This window comes from Protopterus annectens, chromosome 13.part0 (genome assembly GCF_019279795.1).
Source record: "Protopterus annectens isolate FY-2018-M chromosome 13.part0, PAN1.0, whole genome shotgun sequence".
Classification (NCBI taxonomy): Eukaryota; Metazoa; Chordata; order Ceratodontiformes; family Protopteridae; genus Protopterus; species Protopterus annectens.
Window position 1 is genome coordinate 561,498,364 of NC_056747.1, and position 26,343 is coordinate 561,524,706.

Sequence of the window (26,343 nt, forward strand, 5' to 3'; positions counted from 1 at the left end):
CATTTCATCAAATGGCTATTCAGCGAATACCCATTCATTGAATGCCTGTTTATCAAAACTGCTCTTCAGCGAACGGAGGATTTTAACTAGGCCACACAAGTGGTTTGCCAACCGAGCGACTGCAAAAAAAAATAAAGTAACATTTAAAACTTGGCAAGGTGGGGTCTATGCCTCTCACACATCCCCTAACTAAATATACCAACTCCGAGATCGCACTACATCACGGAAAAGGGAACGATTCCAGGCAGTGGCCAACTGCTGGTTTGCCCTAGTTAAAATCTGCCTTTCTCTAAAGAGCAGCTTCAATAAATAGATATTCAATGAATGGGTATTTGCTGAATCACAATTCGACAATATGTCACAGACCCTGTAAAATGACTGTCACATTTGGTGTGCCCTTTATACAGCTTTATATTTCAAACATGGTACAGCTTGCAAATCTGTAGGTCCTTGAAATCTTAATGTCCACATTTTTTAAAGATTTTAAGTGAGTGTCTTGCAGTGAAAGAAAACAAGATATAAGCAACATTCCTATTGCTGCATGTTCCAATAAATCAGTCATCTTCTCAGACCATTACAGTAAAATGCAGCAGTGTTATATGTTCTGCAACAGCATATTTAGAATGGTATGGGCTTATATCTGTATGACTGCTAAATGTTACTTTAATACTAACTGTATCTGTTAAAGTACATAAGCTTTTACGTCACTTGCTTAGTAGGTGGATTTTAAGTAATGGAAAACTGTAAATCTAATTAGTATATCACAAACAGCAAGAGACAACTTTTTTACAAATGCTTCCACCACAAATTTTGTCATGACACCAGTGACCTTTTTGTTAGACTGTAATAAAAAGTGTTTACATGTAATCCTGATTTCATTGTCTGGTGGACTTAATGCCTTAGTGCTATTCTGGCTTGGATTTGTTAACTCTGTATACAGCAACAAATATGTCTTGAGACATGTAATGATGATTTTTTTTCTTCCACAATTATTTTACTGTGATCATAACCTTTTAATGAAACCGATGGCTGTATATTAACTATTTGCTGAAATTTACGGCTCAGATTATCTCCTAATACTTTAGGAAGATTCAAAATTTAAATGTAAAGTCAAAAGTTACTGAATGATTTTGTATCGTTCATCTACAATGACTAGTGTTATAGTTTCAGCTTCTGTCTACAAACTGGTGTTTTTCTGCCTTATGTTATTGGTCATTTTGCATGGTTAGTCTACAGTTTCTCTGAGATGTGGTAAATTGAAATGAAATGCATTTGTATTTGTTAACTAGTGGAGAACATTGATCCACATGGTCCTTTTCAGACTCGCCCAGGTTTGCTGCCTATGTAAGTGACCTTTTTAGAGGTATACACTAAACAAATAAGGTTGAATGAATCAAACCCTGGATTCCAGAAACCATCTCATTATTAGCTTACAGCCTTGTCCCTCTGTGCTAACTGCCATCTAGAGAAGTGCATACCTGTGGGTTTTGTGAATTTTAAATTTAGAAATCTACACTTGTCAAACTGTGAAGGAATGATGTTCAAAATAGCAGATTGCCTTTGACATTATAGCTGTAGCAAAGCAGCAGTGTGCTTTTACTTCTCCAAAGAGAATTAAATTCTTGCTGGCTGCCTGGAGTAAGTGGAATGTTTGGTTTATGGTTTATGGTTTATGGATTAGTACTAAGCTAACTGCCCTTGCGAGCCATTTTAAGCCTAGCCAATTATCCCTTGTGAGACTCAAACCCTGCACCTTGTGTTTGTAATACAAATGCCTTAACCATTAGGCCACCCTCCCAACTAAGAAGTTAGATTAGTACTAGGCTAACTGCCCTTGCGAGCCATTTGTAAGCTTAGCCAATTATCCCTTGAGACTCAAACCCTGCACCTTGTGTTTGTAAAGCAAACACCTTACCCATTACACCACCTAGCCAATTATACCTTGTGAGACTCAAACCCTGCACCTTGTGTTTGTAAGACAAACACCTTAACCATTAGGCCACCCTCCCAACCTGTGTTTGTGTTATGGAATGTTGTGTACCCATTTTTCACAATTAAGACTTCCTCACTAATTGCATCTTTAATCTTATGAAGATATAGGATCTCAAATCTCTACAGTCCAAGCAACTGCTGCAGGTTATGCAACCACTGTGCTGGTCTGCTAAGAAGCGCAGTTTATACTACTGACTCCATCTGCTTACATTTTTATCAGTGGCTATAAGCATCAGTAAAATGACTCCGTTTGGTTCTTTATGATGGCAAAAGAAATCACTAACAGAAGCCATGGGATTCACAGTTTGTCCAGATCATTCAGTACAGATACCGACCATACCTCTCAACTGTACAGATTTTTTGAGGAATGTCCAGATTTTTGCCTCATGTTTTTCATCTGTTCCTTATAAAATTATTGATTTTCTGTCAAATCATTGAGGATTAAAGAGAGAAAATAATGACAGACATTTAAGCTTCAGACTTCATACCCTTGAGAAAATTCTTGCCAATGTAAAACCCATTATTCTATCAACTTTCTGAGTTTATAAGAGTAATATTTAAAAATTGTCCCTATTTTTGGGCCTTTGTCCCTCCATTATTTATGGCTTTGTCCAGATTTCTTGTGTTAAGAAGTTGAGAGGTATGATACCGACCTCGTGGAGGTTAGACAAGATCTATTGTGCAGGGCTGGATATGGGAAAAGGCAAGCTTGGTAGCTCGCTGGGACCCACTGCTTCCTGTGGGGCCTGCCCATGCAACAGTATTTTACAAAAAGGTCATGTTCTCCCTTTTAGCAGCAGAGTATGTGTGTGTGTGTGTGTGTGTGTGTGTGTGTGTGTGTGTGTGTGTGTGTGTGTGTGTGTGTGTGTGTGTGTGTACGTGTGTGTGTGTGTAAAATGACCAGATTAGAAGCACTTTCTAGTTATGTGAATTGTTCAGAGTCAAATCCTGTTTCTTATATTTAGGGGTCAAGAGTCATAATCCTCCAGGCCAGGTGCCAGACCTCCTTCAATTTCTCTTTCTTTCTTGTGGATTACAGTCTGTCAATGTCATACATTTTGATGTAAAGCCTGTTGTTCTGTTAACTTTTTAAGTGAGTCAGAGTAGCCTGCTTTTATGACTGGCACTGTTGAAGTGACACTCCGCCTACATGCACAAAATGGGAAAAAGGGGTTAAGGATGGGTGGATGGATCTTTCTTCAGATTTGCAGAAGATTTCTGGTTTTTGCCTCATATTTATGCCTGCTCTGTCCTTGAGCAGGTCACTTAACATGACAGAGCTTTGGGGCAACTTGAAATTTGGGCTGTGCTCCTCAGTGGTCCCCCTGCATTGCAAGCCTAGTAACTAGTACCTATGAACCACAGTAGTTATTGTGAAAAGGACAACTGATTGTAGTAAACAGGTGTGTCATCATATGAGCCAAGTTCTTTGGTTTTCTTGTTCTGTTGAATGTTGATAGTGCATTTATTTAGCTGTGAATACATTTCATAGCATGTAGTCAATTACTTTAATGTTAATATTTTAACTATGAATACATTTTATTTAGCTTGTCTATTGCAGGCACACAGGTGTGAAATGCAGCATGTTTTGGTAAGAACAGTTTGTCTAGCAGGTAGTGCAGATGAGTAAGGCTATGAGCTGTTAGAAGAGCTTCTTCCTGTAGAACAGGATTTGATTTCCTTAGCCTTCATTTGCCTTTTATGTAACTGATGAGTTATCTCGCCAAATAGTACTCCTGGGCTGCTCATGAAAAGGGACACTTGTGACCAGTGAGCTTTCGCATGCTGTTATCAAATGTTACACATTTGGCTGCATTCTGCACCCGTCACATAGATGCCAGTTAGTACTCCACTAAATGCCATATGAGCATGAATCACAGCAAATCTTGCAGTTTAATAGGTTGTCACATTTATTTTGACTAAATGTGAGTTTCAAGGAAAGAGGAGTTTACGGATTCTCATGCCAAGTCTGTTTTCAATATGAGAGTGTTCTGTTTTGTTTAAGAATGGCTGTCAATGTTTTTTTTGCAAAATTTGAAATAAAAGTTTTAAATGAAATCCATATTTCTGTGATAATTGTAAAAGTAAAGAAGAAAATAGTATGCACACTGACAGGTTTGAATATTGTTTATTGCAATTTGGGAGAGAGAGAAGTAAAGCAATATTGGTATGGTTGGCAGGGGCCTGATTCATTATCCTGCAGAGGGCCTCATGTTTCCATGATCTGGCTCTGTTGTCACTGAATGTAAATGCTGCTACAACACACTATTAACCATTCTTCAAGTAGGTCAGACCTATACTGAGTAATGTTAAGTGAGATAGCTATTCTTGATTACAGAGAAATCATAGGGAGGTCAAAAATGAGAAGGAGGTATGTGAAATATTTCTGATTTTTGTATGTGGCAATATTTTTATTGTCTTTAATTGTTGTGGTTTATTCTTGCATTTCAGAATTTATTTATTAATATGCATGGATTGTGTAATATAGTCTAAACAAGCTGAACTTATGCAGTCTAAACCTGTTGAATTTTACTAATATATTTTTGCAATATCTTATTTACAGCATCCAACAACTGCAAAGGGATTGGCATTTGTCAGGTCAGATAGTCTACATGGTGATCAGAATCATCTGCTCTACAGCATCCATTGCATTATCATTGTTAATTATTATTGTGATATGGTCTTCTCTACAATATCAAACTGTAAAGGATTTCAGCATCTACTGTAGTTAGTGCAGGGGAATAAAGTTCCAACCTTTTAATGAGCTGCTTCATGTGTCAAGGATGCAGGGTTTGAATCTTTCCACCTTCATTTACCTACTGTGTGACACTGAGCAAGCAAAACCAACTAAATGGCTCACAAATGTCTTAGAAAATCTGAACAATATCAGTACAAACACATCCATTTTATGATTAACCATAATACTGTATTGATTAATAAGTCTTCTGTTTCACAGACATAGCACTTGCATGCTTCCAAATTGAAGATATGGTGTATGGCTGCTATTTAAAGGAATTTTCTAATATTGAAATGAGAATGTTGATATCCAAGTGAAACACAGCTGTGTACAATATATTTCTTATGCACTATTTCTAAAATTTCAAAAGTAGATCTCACAAATCATATTATGTGTATCCTCCCACTGACCCTCAAATGAATTATCTGGATTCAGGCACCTAGGCGGTGCAACATCCACCTGTAAGACAGCTGGATGTGGACACATGGCAGGTTGACAATTTAGCTGCAGTGACAAATGACTGTGGACAATTCCCTGTGAGAATTGAGGAATCCCCTGCACCCTAACCACAGGTGGCAGATACAAACCCCCACAGTGATACACTGTGCACCCCCTTAGAAGCCACCATGTGCAACTGTCAGTGGAACATGTGGTTGGCATAGCATGCCATGTGGGCATGAAAGTGGTACCATGAAACCTGTGTGCTGTGGGCAAAGCCTTTATTAATTCAATACGCAATGTGATGTGTGTAGTGCCTGGTGCGTACTAAACTCAAACAGTATCACAACTTGTAGAAATGTGCCACAGCTCTGAGGAAATCCTGCACATCACTGTAGTCACACTTATGTTGTAAGATGTGCTTTAGGCGATGCTCCCTTACAACAATAGCCTTCCTACACAGTGTCACAGGCATTCCTCTCAAAACAGATTCTCGTCGGGTACCTGTCAGGTTCTGCTCCTGCTGCAGAACAGACAGAAGGTCGGATAGCTGTACAGTAGGGCGTCCCAGTAATACCTTCAGCCGACGATGCCAAGCCTCCACCTGGTTGTTGGTCCGCGTGAAGTCCATTTCTAAGACATCAGACACATTCCAAAACTGCAAAGGGTATGACGATGGCATTCATGTCTGTGCTGAGCAGCGGGATGCATACTTGCGTGGTCGGCCTCATACATAATGATGGTCTAGAAAAACGCCAATAGGCTGAGCACAGTCCAGTAAGGAAGCCACAATGTCCAGAAATTCAGGGACAACATCATCCAATGGTAGAAATGCCAACACAATTAGCTTGCGGATGGCAATTGAGAAAGCAGTGTCCGTGCCATAGAGGACGACAAGGTGGTGATGCTGGATCTGGCGCCAGATGTTCTGTGCAAAATGGAATAGGCATCCCTTCAGAATAATCCTAGGGAATGCCTTCCGGCTGGCACAAATTGCTGCCTTCTCAAAATCGGTTATAATATACTGTGGAGACAAAGTGCATCCCTGTTCAGCAGCCATACCCTTCAGTACCTCCCACAAAGTGGTGTATGCAGACTCCGACTTCTCTGTCATGAGACAGTACACCAGGGGTACAATCCTTGTTGAGGTGGGAGTGCCAATAAATCCATGTAATGTATATAGCTGGCGACATATATCAGCCCATGTGGGGAAGGTGCCATCTCCAAGAATGATGTCGGACCTGCACAGATCGGTCAAATTCTGTGTTGTAGTAAGTAGAACCAAGGAATCTGTCCCATCCATATCCGACCTTCTACGGAGGATGAAGCTGCCACTATGGAGTGGATACTGGCTGACATCAATATCCACAAGTGTTGCTGGAGGTGTAGCCATGGATTCCCGTGCCCGCTGCCGTACCCTGGTTATGCTTCGCCAAAAGGTTGCACGACAAGGCATCTCCTGTAGTACGTTGTCATCTGCTGTGCCTAGGACACTCTGCATTACCAAGCTTGGCAATTCATTACCGGTTACCACCCTCTGCCACAGTTCTGCTCACAGTGTAGCCACTTGGGCCATTGTTGCATCTGGGCCGTGCTGGTGTGGCAGTGATTTCAGCAGTTCTTCCTCTTCTTCCTGGCAAACAGTGATGGCATGTCCTCTGCATGCCTTTACTCTCTGCTCGATACATGCCCAGTACCGTTTCGGTGGTGCTTCACTTTCCAAATGGTAGAGGTACCCCTCCACCACCAGCATTGGTTTGCCACGTTGGCTGGGCACTGTGCCGGGGCTATACAGATACATAGATTCCAGCATGGTAGCAGCACTTGTTGATTGCCTCTCAGAATCCATCACAACCAGTCTAGCTGGGAACGGGATATACAACCAGCCTTGAAGCAAGTCCCTTCCAGACAGTGAGTTACTCGCTGTACACCACCTTGTCTTGTACCGTGTGTAGTAGCACTGTCTGCCACAGTGGCCCTGTACAGCTTTGTGCACTCCACCCGTCTCTGACTGCCTCTCCGCTATGGTTTCAATGTCTGCAGTTAACACAACCCTGGAGTTGACATATACTTTTACTCTGGTTGGTGTCTACAAAGCCTAGTTGCAGCACAGGTTCTCAGTGTACTGCACCGGCCCCCTTTAACTGCCAGTTGTTGCTGCTGGCCAATCAGGGTGTTGGGCCCAGTCTCAGTTTCAGTGGCAGAAGTTACATAGGGAGGTACCTCTGTGTAGCACCCTTGTCTGCCTACATGGGAGTGCGTACTTGTGTACACTCCTATTGCAGGGACAAATGGATGTGTTTGGTCACACCTGCAGGACATAAACTAATGTGGAGTGGGAGATGGGTTAATGCTACTGTATGTCCTGCTACTGGGTTAGCAGTCCATGCTTGACCAGACTGGCATGTTCCCACCTAACACTGCACTCAGGGGCTCTACCAGGACAGGTACTGTTTGTTGCAGGCATGCCTCTCATTTGGGTTGGTCCTATACTAAAGCCCTCCTGCTGTGACATGCTTCCTCCTAGTGCACAAACTGTTTTTTCATTACGTTGTACTGTGTGTGGGGTATTGAGTCTGACACTAAAGTGTCTGATCCTTTAAGGTTATAGCCTGACACATGACTTAGTATTGTATTCACCATTTCTCAGGGTTAGCTGTGCTGTGTTTTACAGTTCGTAATGTGGATTTTACTTCCTGCTTCTCGGGGACCGTTTGCTGTGTTTGTGTGGTCAACAGGAGCTGTAAAGGTAAGTAATACTTTTATGTATGTGTTTGCTTCACTTGTGTAGCACTACCGATGTGCCGTTTGTCTTCTCGATCAGTTCCTCATTGCCGGCCGTGTACACTGTAACTTGACAGCCTGCATTTTTGCTTTAGGGGCCATATGCGTTTGTAGGTTTTTCTACCGCCGTAGGTTACCACAGCATATCTGTCTTTCGGCAGCAGTGCTCTACGGTCTAGTGGTGCTGCGGCCTTCTAGTTTCGGCGATGTAGCTCACGGGCATTTGTCTCGCGATCTACACGCCGGAACCTGAATTATCTATCAAATATAATATTGTTTTGTTTACTGATGCCAAAAGATATGTTCCAGTATCCAGAAATTATATCCACCCCCCCTTTTCCCTCCCAAGTCCTTGTATGATTTATACAAGCTGTCCTTGGTTTACTTAGAAATCATAAGAACATCTTCAACATTTTATTAAACTTTCCAATCATTTATGTTATTGGTATTAGTGGAAAAGCTTGAACAATATATAATATTTTGGAAGTAATATCATTTTAATTAACATTAATCTAAAAATAAGCTACTACAATGTTTAAAGAATTAATCTATTCAATTACTTTATTATAATTTACATTTATAATATAATTTAAATTATCTAACAAATGTATACCCAAAAAAAATTAACATTAGTCTTCACCAAATGTGTGTTCATATTATCTAATCTAGATACATCTGAATTTTGACTGATTAGTAAAAAATGTTTTTTTCAGTATTAAATTTCATTTTAGAAACCCTTTCAAATAATTTAAGTGTTGTATATATTACTTCCAACTATTTATTTATATTTCCAATTGTTCATAATATGTCTTCAGCAAATAATTTTATTTTTGGATTGGTAAAGCTCATTAAATTTGAAACCTAATATTTTAGTATTATTTCCAAGAAATCTGCAAGAGATTCAATCACTAATACAAATAAGAATGGTGAAAGTGGACAGCTCTTGTCTTGTTCCATTTTATATTAATTTCCTGAGATAAAAATGCTCCAGTTTTTATAAATACTTTTTAATTTCTACATAAATCTTCAGTTATTTTAATAAATGCTTCGGAGAATCTATATATTTAACCAGAAAAAAATGCAGCAAAGGTCCATGAATCAATGAGGTACCAACTGCAAAAACATGCTGATCGATAAACAGTAAAATTTTATTTCAGTTCAGTGGAGATCTTTTGTTCTATAAAAGAACTTCATCACAACTGACATAACAAAAAAATGAAACTTGTTTTTTTTTTGGTTATTGGTATTTCTGCGGCAGAGGCTACTCATCTAGTTTTTCCGAATCTATACATTTCTAGTGCTTCAAATAGGTATGTCCAGTTTACAGTATCAAATCCTTTTTCTAAGTCTAAACTTATGACTGACATTTTAAGATTACTTGTTTTAGCATAGTTAATAATTGTTATAATTCCCTTAATATTATTATGTTTCTCTGTCTTTTATAAAACAGCTTGATCTTTATGTATTAGCTTATTAACTATTTGTTTCATTCTATTAGTAATTATAAAACTAAAAATTGTATTGTCAGCATTTAAGAGGGATATATAGGTCTGTGTAACTCTGGATCTTTCCCTTGCTTTATAACAGGTGATATTAATGAATACTGCCAACAAGGTAGAGATCTATTATTATTTTTCATTGACAGATAAGCACTTTTAATTAAATTTAGTAAAAATTTGAGGAAATTGTTTATACATTTTGGATATAATTCTATCTAATCCAGGAGTCTTGTTGTTTTTTGTTTAATTTTTCATTTTATTTAATTTCCTGTTACATTTTTTAATAGCTTCCCTTGTTCTACATTCAGTTGATTATTACTATTACAATAAAAACTTCTCTAAAACTTCCTTATCTATTTTTCATCTTTTTTCTGATTTAAATTCATATCAAACTTCATAAATGTTTGTAGCAACTCCTCAACATCCATTTTTTAATAGAATTGGGCTTTAATATAGTTTTCACTTGGTTAGTTTTTTATTAATTAGTTTAGCTCTATTGGCATATGTAAACCTTTTGGCATCATAGCATAACAGTGAAATATTATTTGTCCTACACAATTTCAACTTTCTTCTACGAGCTTCTTGACTGCTTTTATACAGCTGTTTTCACCTTGCTGAACTTTTAAAATAGATACATCCCTTTACTTAGTTCTTTTATTGTACCACGCTTTAATTTTTCCACATAAATAGACCTTTAGATAGTCCAATACAATAACATCATCTGCTTCTCCATTTCCATTATGTTCCATATATTCTTTAATTTCATTTTCTAACCAGTTTTTAAAGTACTTCTGCTTTGCCATGCAATCTGGAATTCTGTGGAAACAAACCAGATCTTCCAATGTTTATGTATAAATTAAAACAAAATGCATTCTGGTCAGATAGTGGGCATGGTGTTACTATTACTCTGTCAAATTTATTTTTTAAGTAATTTGAAATACTCAGTTTATTAATTCTCATTTTGGTACCAAATGCATAAGAATAGTGGGTGAAAAACAGATTTTTTTTCCTACAAACTGCATTATATCTTTTAATTCTAAATTTGAGTGGGAGGATGACATAAGGTTAAGGTGCTTACCTTAAAGACACAAAGTGCAGGGTTTGATTCTTACATGGGGTAACTGGCTAGGCTTCAAATGGCCCAAAAGAGCAGTTAGCCTAGTACTAATCTAATCTAAATTATATGTGCATTTTAAGAATCTTTCTTTGCAGGGTCCAGAATTCTAGGTTCTTTTTAAGTGCTGGTGTCTTTCATATTTAAAATGCAATTAAACTCTCCCAACATTATTAAACTACTTTTTAGATTACTTACTATTTTTTTCAAAGCATTTTTAATCCAATTCTTGGAAATCACTATGAGTTAACTACTATATATTTTTTATTAAATTTTAAATTTATTAATGACACTATGCCTTTACTATTTAATCCTTAGTACAACTGTTGATTTCCTCCATAATACAGCAGTACCCATTTTTTTGTCTTTAAATGAAGAAGCTACTGAAATGTCATATTCTTTGTTATTTAAATATCTGACATCATTCTCCAATAAATGTGTTTCATGAAGCAGCACTATATCTGCTTTATTTAAACCTCCATTGGACTCATTTCTGATATTTCTTAACCTTTAGATTTCTTACTGAAGTTGACTCAAATACATTGGTACTCTCTAGCAGATTTTTAAAACTAATACTTACGTTACATGCATTTCCAAACATAAAATAAAAACTATAATGCCTAAGAAGTATAGCATAAGAATTTAACTTAAAAAAGCTAGACAAAAACAAGATTGTCATCCCTAAGATGGCTATGTAAGTTTCTATCATAACTTAGATTAGTTAAACTAATTCCCCACTCAACAATGCAATACAACACAATAACTAATCTATCATTGTAAAGTTTACTACAGAATGTATAAATCATTGTGATTAAAAATCTCAATATAATAACTAAAAGCATGTATTCCATTACTTATTACTTTTATGAATCCATACAGTGTAATCTTATTAACATACTTTTTTATTTTTTCCATCAAATGTATAACTGTTTGCATTTGTGTTCTCTTAATTTCAATCTTTTCATTCTGAAGAAATATATATATATATATATGTTTACCTTTAAAAATGTACAGCACACTTTTGCCACTGTTTACTTATCCGACTTGAAATGTTGGAAAAGTCAAATGCTCAGAATTGCAAGCCTGGTACTTAAAGAAAGTCGACACTCAGGGAATGTCAACTCTGAGCGAAACTACTTCATTTCTGAGTTTCTGCTATGAACGTTCTACAGGGAGCAAGCTCCCCCTGCACCCCCCACCCCCTGCTACTTATATATACAAAATCTGAGATTGCACTACAGTGAGGGAAAGAGTACCTTTCCTGATCCCCACTATAGCGCAGTCTCCACTCAAAATGCCAGATTCATAACAGCGAATGCACACTAGCAATCTCTGTTGTGAGTTTGGAATTTTTTCTTTCACTAATACGTATTTTTGAAAAGAAACTTTCACACATATGTGCATCACACAAGTCAGCCATGACATTTTAAAGGTAAACATATATATATATATATATATATATATATATATATATATATATATATATATATATATATACACACACACACACACACACACACACACACACACACAAACACATATACAAATAGTTTCATGTTACATATATTTAACAAAGATTCAATATACATATAAATGACATTCTTACATTAATTTAACAAAACTGACCATTCATGTTATTCTTTATCTCTATTTTCAATTAATTTTTATGTCAGTGTATGCATGAATCAGACATAGCTATTTGTTAACTATCGATATCTTTACATTAGGAGTTCAAGAATTTCTGTGTATTGAATAAATTGAATAAAAAGTATTTTTGTACAATTTCAAAATATATGTATAGATGTTCACAAACTCGTATGTATAGATAGATACACATATGCATGCATATACTTTCACATACACGTAGAAATATAATAATAAATTTTCATAGAAATATAATAATAAATGTTCATAGGTCATTACTAATTTAATGACCACTAGGGCCCTTACAAGCCCAGCTGTGCACCCAAACCATTTGAGTCCTGAGTATCATGGGCATCTATATGAGGGGCATGTTAGTTGGGAGGTAACTAAGACTTTCTGGGGAGGGGCTTTTAGGATACTACTTTTCTTACTGACTGCCTCTGTCCATAAGGGACATGAGGGCTTTACCAGGGGTAAATTTGTTATTTCCCATCCAATTGTCAAGGCTTCATTTGAATAGGGTCAGGGAAGAATCCTGTTTTACATGGATGGGAAGCCTATTCCACATAGTGGACCTCCTTTGTGACACATATCTGTCTTTCCAGCATGTTCTGTTTATGTCAAAGTTTGTTCTATGCATGTGCAACAGATCCATGAGAGAAAGTCATGCAATGATCCCCTCTCAGCAGCCTGAAAGAGACCGAATACAGAGAAAGAGCCTTTAGGCAATCAATACAGGACCGAGTATTAATGCCCTGAATTCTCCTGGTGAGAAAACTTTGTAAGCATTCCAACTGTTGCAAGTGTCTAGTTATATATACACTGAATAGGGCATTGTATTTAATGGCAGGTTTGATAAGGGCAGAGCAGAGAAGTACTATAACTTCCTTGGACCTGAATGCTATACCCTTACCTATACACTGGGTAACATAGAATGATTTTTTATTGTTTTAGCTACAGACTACTGTCTACATATATTCCCAGACCCCTTGCTGCTGGGTCAACTCTTATGGACATTTTATCACTGGAATAATTAGTTTTTGTTTCACAGTTTTCCAAAGGGTATTATAATGCATATTTTGACACTGAGTTTTAGGCTTTGGCACCAGTCATTTGTCTGTGTTAAACCCACTTGCAGGATGTTGGTGTATTGGAGGAATCAAAAATAGCTCCAATTTTACAGTCATCTGTGAACTTGGTGAGCTAGAGGCCTTGAACATAAGTCTTGACATCTGAGAAGTAGATGCCAAACAGGAATGGGCCCAGCACACAGCTCTGGGGTACTCTGCTGGTGACTGGTCTTCTGGTAGGTGGTGGTAGTTTCACTAATCCTGACTTCTGTGAGCCAGCCAGCAAACCAGAGAGTTATGTAATGGTTCATGCCCAGCTCAGAGAGCTTGTCAACAGTTCCTGAGTGGGGTATTGTACTGAATGCCTTAGCCAGGTCAAGATGCACAGTATGCACTGTTTTACTCTTGTCCATTGCCTTAGTTATCCTCTTAATGAAGTCCACCAGGTTAAGTAGGCATGACCTTCCCATAACAAAGTCAAATTGGGATGGGTCCAGTATCTGTAGACCACACATGTCCTTTTCTATGATAATTTCTTTCATGGCTTTGCATATCAGGCTTATTAGACTGATGGGTCTGTAGTTCCCTGTGTTGGTTGATGGTACACCCTTATTGATGGGGAATGACAGTTGTGGTCCTCCATTCACTTGGAATGTAACCTGTTTCTAGGCTGTAGTTGAAGAGTGTCTCAAGTGGTCCTTTCAGATCATGTTTTTGACTGCTCACGAGGCAGCCAGGATGTTGTCACAACTTATGGACGTGGTGTTCTTGGCTTCAGCGAGTGTTGCCAGCAGCTGGTCCCTGCTGATAGCTGAGAGAAATATGTTGGAGGGGATTTCACCTTGTGAAGCTGGAGAGAGGGAGTGAGGGTTTAGTTTGAGCTGAATTTATCAGCCAGTAGATTTGCTGTGTCACCCTGATCGGTGTAGGTAGTACCATTCACCATCAGTTCAGCACACTGCAATGTGTTACCTAACTTACCTCTAATGTTCCAGACATAGCTAAAGGACTTCTGATTGTTCTTTGCCTGTGAAGCTATCCTGACCTTGTAGTTGGCCTTACTGGACTTAAGTAGACCTCTTGTTGTATAAGACAGCACTTGTCTTTAAGGGAGTTGTTCTTCCTGATTTTGGCCATGAGATTTTTCTTTTATTATATACCCTGTTTAGGTGAGAATTCTACCAGTGTGGGTTTGTTTTTAGTGGTTGTTTTGGGTTTATTTCTGATAGGTATGTCAGCCTGTAATACAGCCATTTACATGCTTGTATAGGGACTCTGTAAATAATTCTGCATAGGTAGCATTGGTCTTGGGGTTCAGGTGAGCTTTGAATTTTGACAAACAGTCACTTAAGAGAATATAGTTTCCCTTTGAATTGTTCCTAACTGCTACTGGTTAATATGGATTTTCTGAACTGATTTTTTTTCTTCAAATGAGACATCTTTATGACTTTGTGATCTGACCTCAATAGTGAGGACATGACACGGGGGGGGGGGGTACAACTCTCTCCCTTGTTGGTGAGTAACAGATCCATTATGTTTGATCCTTTGGTTGGAGCATGCACTGTCTGTTCCAGGGTGTGTATGTTAATAAAGTATAGTTCAGATAGACTATTTGGGTATACTGTTATGCCAAAACACATATACACAAATACATATGCATATGTATACATGTATGTACAGATAAATCTATTTTACAACACATAAACACACACACACACATGTATAGCTTTCATATATTTCATCTGCCATATTCTTTTGGTTCTTATATTCCTATATAGCTATTTTCAGTTATTTAACTATTGTTTGAAAGCCTAGTTTTTATATATACACACACATATATATATATATATATATATATATATATATATATATATATATATATAATATATATATGGATCTAGGACATTTCACCAAAAGCACATTTCACCGAAAGTCAAATTAGTGTGCACTTTTCACCGAAAGCACAAGTCACTGAAAACACAATTCACTGAAACACATTTCAGCGAATGTTGTATATGGCCTTGTCCCCACTGTAGTGCGACCCTGGAGTTAGTATATATAGTAGGGGGTGTGGGGGGCATAGCCCCCCACATATTTTAAATGTTTTGAACTATATACATGCATACTTGCAATTGCAATAGATTACTGTTATCCAAACATGATATATACTTAACATATGTGGGGGGCCTTGCCCCCAACACCCCCCATACTACATATACTAACTCCAGGGTTGCACTTCAGTGGGGACAAGGCCATATACAACTTTCGGTGAATTGTGTTCGGTAATTTGAGTTTCGGTAAAATGTGCTTTCGGTGAAATGTCCTAGATCCATATATATATCTATATATATATATATATATATATATATATATATATATATATATATATATAGATATATATATATATATGTCTTTACCTACCTAGTACAGCTAACAAAATTACATACATTTTACAAGAAGAATTGCATCAGTAAATATAAAAACCTATACTCATATTGATTGCATTTATATTGTATTCATATGAAATCATTTAATAGTATTACTAATTCCACTGTTAAACTATATCTAATAAACATAGCATGAGTATCACTTTCAAAAAGTGATTTCCACCAGTAAAACTTCAAAGACCTAAAGAGATTAAGGAACTTACACTAAATGTTAACTAAGACAATGCTTGTTTTTACGAACACATAAAAGCTAACTGTAAATTACTAGCAAAACATATTAAAGTTACTTTTTTGCATTGTGTATAACAATATAACAATCAATTATTTATGATGTGTAAACAGCAAGGCTATTCTCTCTCTATCTCTCTTTCCATGTATATATATATATATATATATATATATATATATATATATATGTGTGTGTGTGTGTGTGTGTGTGTGTGTGGAATGTGTTGCAATATGCCACATAAAACAAGTTATGTAGCGTTTATAAATTAATACAGTCATTTTATTATATAAATTCAAAATCAAGTCAACTATGCATGCAATTTTCTTCCTGCTATAGCTTTATTTAGTATTTCTAATAGAAGACCAACCTTTTTCCCCTTTTTTCTTCCCTTGCCGCCCTTCCTTCTTTTAAACAAAGTTAAGGGCAAATAAATCTCTATATTTCTTTTACAGCTGTTAGCACGCACTTGCAATTGTCCATGGCATAATCTAGAATCTAATATCCTGCAGCACAGCACTCAAGTCACTTAAAGATTCTAGTTTATAACTTATAAAGTAAAACACCAACCCATACGAATCAGCGAGACCATTCTTTTACTGCTGAGCCTTCAAGAAAGGCAAATATAATCCTTTCCCTACCTTCCTTTTAAGTAGATAGATAGATAGATATATTTACTTTAGTAGATTGAATTAATACGTAACCAAAATTTTAAATGCCAAAACGATAACATCGAAAGATTACAACACCAAGAGCTCAGAAGATCGCAATTCAGAAGATCAAAAGAGGTATATTCTAAAAGGAGATTGCAGTACAATCAGGATTGGGAAATCTACCCTTTTCCTCACTGTAGTGAGATCTTGGAGTTGGTATGTATAATTTACAGGTATAACTAATTTCTTTTAAGTTTTTGCAGGGGGGCATGCCCTGCTGCCCCCACTACACCTCCTGCAAATTGTACATATATATATATATATATATATATATATATATATAGGTTTACTATTGAAATTTCAAAAGTAAAAAAAAAAAAAGGTACTTAACAGTGAACTAATTTGCCAAAAGTACACATAACCTAACTGTCCTAATGTCGAAAATCAGCTGTTAATGCCGAAAATGTCGGACACAACATTTTCTGCACTTAACAGCAATGCCACCCTTGCTGCTACTCCCTAGCTAGCACACCTAACATCCAGATTATGCAGGGGGGCAAGCCCACCTTGCACTTCCAACAACCCCCCCTAACTATATATTCCAACTCCGAGATTGCAGTACAGTGAGGAAAGAGATATATTTCCCTAACTGCACTGTACCGTGATCCCTGTACTTTCCTTTGAACGTTATATTTGCGAATACGCAGTCCATTCACAAATATAACGTTCGCTCATTTAACCTGCACACATATAAAGTATTCCAACATCTGTAGTTTGAATACTTCATAGCCGTGCAATGGTATGGCAGCATTCCAATGGTGGCCTAGTATATTATCAGTGAATCACACAATGTACATTGTTAATCGCAAATCAGTAACAAAATGTTCAATTAACTCACCAGTTTCTGCATCTTGCTGAAAAAGACATACTTCTTAAACGTCTGATTTATCTGCTTGTACGATATTATTCAAATGTAACAATCATATCTGCAAATATATTGTTTTTTTTCCGTGAAAAAGAATTTATTGTAGAGCTAACACATTATGGCATACCAAAGTAGGCAGCAATACATTTCTTCTATAGTCATTTTCCTCATCTTATCCAAGTGCCAGCAAATGAAACATAAACACTGCTTGAAAGCTTTTTAATTCTCAAGATATTTCCACAGGGTTTTAATTAATTTGTGGAGCTAATGCTTTTCAAATTCACAGTAATTTTCCTGCACTTGTTTCAATTTATTCCTGTATCATATATTGCTGAGATTTGCACAAGGTTGCTTCAGCAACTGTACTTTGGCCTGACTCTGTGGTGTAGGGGGATGGGGTCCTGATTGTTACCTAGGTGGCCAGGGTTTGACTAGTGGCTCTGACACTGAAGAAGTCACTCAGAGAGGGACTGCAGTGAAGGGACATGGCCAGCTAGCCTCTCACAGGTAGGTGAAATTTCCAAAGTGGAAACTGAAGAAACCACCCATATGCTTCATGATTGGGACAGAGCACTGAAAGAAAAAAAATAAGAATACATTTGTTTCTTTAGTTTGTTTTGTTCAGGCCATAACTGGATCAAAATATTGTAAAATAAGCTCTAAAAGACACCTCAGATTCCCATGGTTTTGAAATAATTCATTTATTTCCTCCACAGTTATTAGATTGAAATCCTGACCAGTTAAAGTATGTTGTAGGGTTGACTTTCTTGCCTTAGTCATGATTTTTGCTTATATCATCTTTAGGTCAAAATATTGGGGGAAACAAACTCTTAAATGCAATTAAGAGCATTTAGAGCCCAGTGGTTTCTGGGCATCTGGCAACCCACAGATCCCTGAGTTAATCAACTTAATTTCTTCACATTTATCACAGTGCAGTCTTGGCCAGTTACAGTGTGTTAAAAGGATAGATGAATAAATCTGCAGGTTAAGATAAAGTGTAAGAAAACAAAAAAGTAATTTGAATGGCATGGGAGAAAATGAGGATGCAAAGGGAAATGCAGGCAGCAGAGATGCTATGGAGTCCTTTGCCTAGAGTTCTGTTTTGCCTAAGGCCAGATATGCCAACAGATTGTGATTTTTCACAGAGGTTTAAATGACCAGTTCATATACCTGCAAAACTTTGCCTTTTTGTACAGCCTTACGACATCTTAGCAATTGATCCTCACTGTATACCAATTAAAGGATGTAACACTGCACTCTGCAAACAGAATCGCTTACAAATACACTGAAATGGCATATCTCAGCAATTAAAATATATTCAGCCAGTGTCCTCTTAAGAATGATATTTAAAAAGCAGTAGTAATTAAGATATAAAAAAGGTAAGCAACTGAGAATTAAAGAAACAGTAGTTACAGTGGTAATTTAAGGTATTAAATATAGGAAACTGAACATTTGAAAAAGAGAAATTAAAACAGCAGTAAAATTATAGCTGAGAAATATGTTTTTTTTCCTGTGGAACTGTGAACATTTTCCATGATATCATAGGTCAACAGATTTAAGATATTCGTATATATGCAGTCTTTTTCTTCCAGGAAATGTTAACGAACCTGATATGTCATCTGGAAAGGGAAAACAATGATACCTGCTTAAAATATGCCTGAGGCAATTTACAGTAACTGAGCACCTACATTATTGCTCTGTCAAAATCATATGCAGATTTACATTAAGTGACCCATGTCACAATAGTGCAGTTTGTTAGACTGCTGGCTTGGGAACAAAACAGACCACATTCAAGCTGGCAAACTATTATTAAAAGAAGTCAATACAGCCACTGAGTGTGCCCCATATTGCAATGAAAACATCTGTTAGAAACAGAAATGCAAAACAAACCTAATGAGAAATTTTGGCTGCACACAGGGAAGATCCTGTTAAATAATACCAAATAAATAAATAAATGAAAATTAAAGTGATTTATTACAACTTTTATTTCAAAAACTGAATTCTCCCAGTAATGTGAAAAAGAAATCTGCATTTCTAAATATCCATATTGTATAGATTTGACACTCCAAAGCAGGACAAGAAGGAAGCAATTCTGTGAAGAGTGCAGTTCAGTATATAAAATGTATGACCCAGAGCAAATTAATTTTCTAGGCATACTTTGTTTCCCTCGGCTACTTAAACAGTCAACAACAGTCATGCTATAAACAGCATCCTGGATAGTGTCAGGCTAGACTATCCAGACAGAAAAAAAAACAGATAATAAGCATGCTCTTTATATCTCTTCACATATTTTAACTGTCCAATGTTATTTTATCTGATTTGTTAACATTAATATCAGCATATGCTCAATGTGTTGTGACAGATTATAGGATAAGAAAAAGACCATTAGCAAAAACAAATGTTCTTCCACCCTTTGTTTTCACCATTGTTTAAATATGTTCAGTAAGACTTAATGATAAAAATGTCTGCTATCCTGCTATCTGATGACTAAACACAGCATAAACACACAGGCTACATTTGAAGTAACTAAGACAAATTAACTGTCTGCTTCGCACTAATCAAAAAGAAAGAGACACAATGAAAATGTACAGACATCAAAGTATTATTGTAAGCTATTCTGTCTTTGCACTGAGCAGAATGTTGGCAATAATTTACCCTTGGAATATACATACATATAGATACAGAGACTCCACTTTTCCCTTTTTACTGCAGCACTGCTCACTAGAAGATAACAAAGTAGGTCAGACTAAGAAAAATGAATAAAGTGCAACTAAAAAAACAGCTTGTATTGAAATTTACTCTATGCAGGGGAGGAGAAAACAAAATAAATCAAAATTTGGATTTGAAACCCTCTAATTCCCAGTGAGAAAGGTTCAAACATGCAGTTAGCCTTAATAGGAGATAATACACAAAATGATGAGGTTTGTATCACTCATTACCAACAGTTCAAAAATAATTGTGAGAAAACCAGATACAGCAGTCCATGAAAAGACAAAAATATCATTGATCATTGAAACTTGTACATCCAGTGGTGCTGCGGTAGCGTTTCCGCCTCACAGTTAGACACTGCACGTTCGATTCTCAGTTAGAGCGTCTTCTGTGTGTCGACATGCGTGACTGGGCGTTCCTTCGTTGAAGGTTGTGCATTAGGCCTGGCAAGCAAGCACATAAATTTACTGCCAATCGTTAGCGGACAGGAGTTCCACTGTGGCGACCCCTAACCGGGAAAAGCCAAAAGACAGGTGTACAGAGAGACAAAGTCAGAAAATACCCGGATTTGCAGGCAGAAATGAGGGTAAATTGGAAGAAGGATACCCAGACAGTTCCAATAGTAGTAGGTGCAATGGGTCTCATAAATGAGAATTTACAGCCGTATTTAGATATGCTAGTGGTTGCAGCCCAGAAGCCAGTAATTTATTGGATATTTTGGGCTAATTTCTATCTCTTTCATTTCCCTACTATAAAAACCACGTTTGCATGGTTTTGCACACCGGGCAGCGCCAGTTAGCTATGGTTAAATTATTCCCGGCTCTCTCAACCTATGCACTCAAAAAGCATACTACAGCCCAGCACTTGCTCAGACCTAATAGCAAGCACTAATATACCCTGACACTGATTGCCCAGCAGGGCAAGGCTCTTTATTCACCCCTCACCAACCAAGCAACTAAGCAGCTCGCCCTACTATTCAGGCATGACCAAAGGGCAATTTCAGGTGTACTCTCCAGTCCAGCTGGTGAATCTGGGTATCCTGAGGCAATGTTACAACTGCCTCATGTACACAGACAACCGTCTCCTCCTACCACAAAACACTAACATATGCGAGAGATGCAATTATACAGCCAAAGAGAAAGCTAAGTTGTCTCCACCCAAGACTGGAACAGACAGTCAAGAGGAGAAGGTTAACACTTGCACCACACCTCCAGCTGCAGACAGACCTACTAAAACAGCACTGGCAAAAAATACACATAAAAACAAAAAAAATCATACTCAGAGGCTCTAAATAAAAACCTGCAAAAGCATCAGAGACCTCCAAAGGAGACACCCAAACAACCTGCACCTCCCATCACAAACCGGACAACACATAAAACGCAAAATCAGTGTGCCGCTCAATCACAGCCCTTAAGGCGAAATAACATACCTAACAGACTAGTAATAGGTAACTCTATAGTCAGGCACACTGACGTCCCACTCACTAGGCTGGACAAGCAGAAGGTTACTGTTAGCTACCTGTCGGGAGGCAGAATCTGCCACAAAACACAAGCACTGAGGTTACTCCAGAACAAGTACAAATATGGCTGTCATTGTTCATGTTGGTGTGAATGACCCGAGATGTACCTCCTTGGACTACATGAAAAGAGACATGGAAGAGTTCTCTGATCATGTAGCCCACGCTGGTATGACCCTGACCCTGAGTAGCATCCTGCCCTCACCAAGAATGATACCTCAATATAAAGAAAAAATGATCAATTTCAACAATTGGCTAAGCTTCTGGTGTCATTCAAAGGGGATCCAGTGTCTGTCAGCCTGGGACGATATGTTCGACAAGCTGTGTTGCTTCACAAGAGACGGCTTGCACCTGTCACCCCTAGGCTTTTGAATACTGGCCAAGGCTCTTGCTGCCCCCCATAGTGCCTTTTTTAGACAAGGCTCAAAAGTCAAACCCACCTCCGTAAACAACACAATTAACAAAAAACTGAGGGTTATGCTACTCAACGTCAGGAGTTTAAATCTCAAAATGCACGGGATCGAAACACTCCTCAGTATGGAGAACGTCGACATCTGTGCAGTAACTTAAACCTGGTTCAAGGCTCCAGAGAACACCCCAGCACTACTGGGCTACAACTCATGCCACACTTTTTGGCCACAGAACACAGACCGAAACACAAAAGGAGAGGTGTATCCATATTCATCAAGGATACCTACACCTCCAGGTTAGTGGTGAAGCATGATACCTCTGAGATCATCCATGTGCAACTAACATCGGGCAAATCTGCAATGCAAATTGTGGCCTGCTACAGATCACCCTCCATGACCCAGGACCACCACTCCACCTTTCTGGAGATACTGGAAAACATGAAGGTCCTACTGAACACCCTGACATTGGACAATTTCAATTACCCTACCATTCACTGGGAAAACTACTCGAGTACAAACTCCCAGGCCCAGCACTTCCTGGAATTCATCAACTCAAATGCCCTGGATCAGCTGGTAAACTCCCCTACCAGAGGTGAAAACATATTGGACCTGGTCATCACCAACATGGGCGACAGGTGTTCCACACCGGAGGTCAACCCATCACTGGTTAGATCAGACCATAAACTAATCACTCTGGATGTCCACACCCCACCACCACCCCCAAATAAGGAAACCACAGTAAAAAACCTTTCGAAAGCAAACTTCACCTTACTTAAGACAGATGTGGTAAGTTTCACATCCCCCATGCTAAAGGATAATGCTTCCCAAGATGCAGAAACCTTTACAAATGCACTCTATGAGCACCTATAAGGATGCATGGATCATGCCATCCCTAGCAAAACCAAGACTCACTCCTCTAAGAAAAGGAAACCAGTTTGGTGGACCCCTGCCATAAACAGGCTATACAATAGAAGGAGGAAACTAGTTCAGAAAAAAAGCAAATCCCAAGAAGGAAAGACATCCCTAATCAGTATCAGTAAGAAACTAAGGTACTTCATTAAATCATCCAAGGCTAACTTTGAAAGAAAAATAGTCAAGGATTCAAAAGATAACCACAAAGCCTTCTTTAACTATGTTAAGAATCTAAGTGGCAACTCACAGATATGCACTGAACTAGTGCAAAATATCACAAAATATACTGAACCTACTGATATTGCCAACATCCTGGCAGATAGATTCAGTGCAAACTTCACCCCCCTCCCACCTCCAAAAGGGCCCACAACAATACCGGAAAAGTGTAGTGTCCCAAAAATCACAGATGCACAGGTGAAAATAGCCCTTTCAAAAGCCAGAAACACAGCATCAATGGGACCAGATGGTGTCCCAGGCTTTGTCTTGCACGAACTACAGAACGAACTAACCCCCCACCTAAACACACTGTTCAACCTCAGCCTCTCCACACGCTATGGCGCACAGCAATGGTTATGCCTCTCCACACGCTATGCCGCACAGCAATGGTTATTCCTCTCCACAAAGGAGGGGCCACAACTGACCCTGGTAACTATCCCCCCATAAACCTGACTAGCCTGGTCTGCAAGGCTATGGAGTGCATCATCATGGAACTCATTAACAAAGACATTGGGAACCTTCAAACACTTGACCCAACCCAGTTCAGCTTTGTTAAGGGCAGATCATGCCTACTAAACCTATTTGACTTCTTCAAGACAGTTACCAAGACCATAGGCGAGGGAAAGGTGGTTCACACAGCCTACCTTGACCTCGCCAAGGCTTTCAACACCATTCCCCACTCAGGTATTACAGAAAAACTCACCAGCCTGAACATAAACCCCTATGTCATGAGATGGGTTGCCAACTGGCTTACAGACAGAACTCACACGGTAAGAATAGCGGGTTCCAGGTCCGACTCTAAACCAATCACAAGTGGTGTCCCACAAGACTCGGTCCTGGGACCCCTACTGTTCGGCATATACTTCTCAGAAGTACAGGCAAACACAGGAGGACTATGGCTAACCAAGTTTGCCAATGACTGCAAATGGGGAGCCGTAATTGACTCTCCGGCTGACATTGACATCCTCCAAAAGGGCCTTACTGAGATGGACACCTGGTGTCAAAGTTGTGGCCTCAAGCTAAATGTCAAAAAATGCATAATCATCCCGTTTGGGAAAAATAAAACACCCATGAATTACCACATAGGTGGCAGCCCCCTTAATACAGAAGAGGTAATAAGAGATCTGGGGACCCAGATAGATAGTAATTTCTCCTTTAACAATCATATTGCCAAAGTAGTTAGGAAATTCTTCTATGTGGCCCATCTAATTACTAAAGGGTTTGCATCTAGAAATAAAGAGGTTATAGTGCCCCTCTACTCGCCACTCATTAGATCCATCATAGAGTACAGTGCTCCATTTGGGATGTACCTCACAAGCCACTTCCAACAGCTGGAAAGACCACAAAAGTACCTCACCAAGAGGATTACTGGCCTCAAACATATGTCCTATGCAGCCCGACTGAAAAAAACTCTGGCTGTACTCAGTGGCATATCGCTTACTCAGAGGTGATCTCTGCCTGACTTACAAAGCCATGTCCAACTCAGAAGTGATGGACATGCTCCACCTAAAGAAATCCAAGTCACTGAGAGCAACGCGCTCTAGTGAACTAAACCTTACCACAACAATAAATAGAACATGCTGGAGGGATAGATTCCTGTCACAGAGACTCCCCATGCTTTGGAACAAAATTCCAAACTACATTAGGCAGAGCCCCTCACTAACACTCTTCAAGAGAAACCTTGACGAGTGGATGGGTAACAGAAAATACACCCCTGGGATCACTTCATTGGCTCTGCTTGACAGAGGATCAGTTAATTAATCAATGGGCAGCGAAATCTGACACACTCTGGCTAGGCTTATAAATGCCCTCGGGCAGATAGCCTAGTACCTACCTATGAATCTATGTAGCTCTGTATGAATTGCAGCTGGAGTTAGTTCTGGGCACATTGTTGGTGCTGCAAAGAGCACTTTTGGCTAACATCAAAGGCTGAAACAATACTAATTTCAGAATGAACTTTAATTATACCTTAACTTAGGAATTGGGGTCCATTTCCATCATGATATCAAAAACCCAAAAGACATGGAGAGGTTAAATGCAATAAGTTATTTTTCTCTAAAACTGTTTTCAGAAGACAAGACATGAGAGTTAAAGGGTAATTTCTAAAGCAGAATTTGCATATTACAGTGTTGTATTCTTAGAATGTAGATTATGGCAGGATAAAGACAGGATTCTGTAAAGAGAACATTACTAGCAGTCCACAATATCTAAAACATGAGATAATGCTTAAGTCACGAGACTATCATAACAAAACTTAAGTGGTTAATACAAAATTGAAACTAACTCCACAGTAATTCCATTCCTAGACTATTACACACATTTTCCAGAATTGGATTTTACTGCATACATAGGGAAATAGTACTCCATTATGCCAATAATTTATCCAAACTTCAAGGCAAAGTTGCAGGACAAGCAATAAAAATACCATGTAACCATTAACAAATGCAAAGAAAACAAAATAGAAGATCTGATAAATATTTTCAAACTATATTAGTATTTGTATCAATTCTGGTGTGTGGCAGTATAAAAAAATGATTTCTTTCACTGCTGCATGTATTATTTCATGTTCTATGTAGTTATTCTAAGTTTCTGACATGACTTTTTTATGAAAAAAGATTAGTATATAGAAATGTTTGTTACAAATTATTGTGATTTTTGACAGTTCTGTGTTTAAAACTTGTGTCATTTTTTTTTATTCTGTCTATTGTAGGTGTTTTGTAATATGATTAAATATGTTAAGGCACCTTTAAGGTCTGATTATTGTGATGAACATTCATTATTTAAACTCTATAATGTCACTGATTGTATTAGTTCTAAAGAAGTATATTTTATAAGGAAGAAAGTGTTTAATTTTTTGACTAATTAAATCTGCTTTATTTGCCTTCATCTTGTTTTTTTTCATGTCCAGGTTCAGTTCCATAGTATGTGCACCATTTGTTGTGGATCTTTCCAGCTTTGGTGTTTGGAATTTTTACTTCTATTCTACATATCTTTCAATGACCACTTAACAAGGACTAAGCAAATGATATACTGTCAGCAAATGATTTTTAA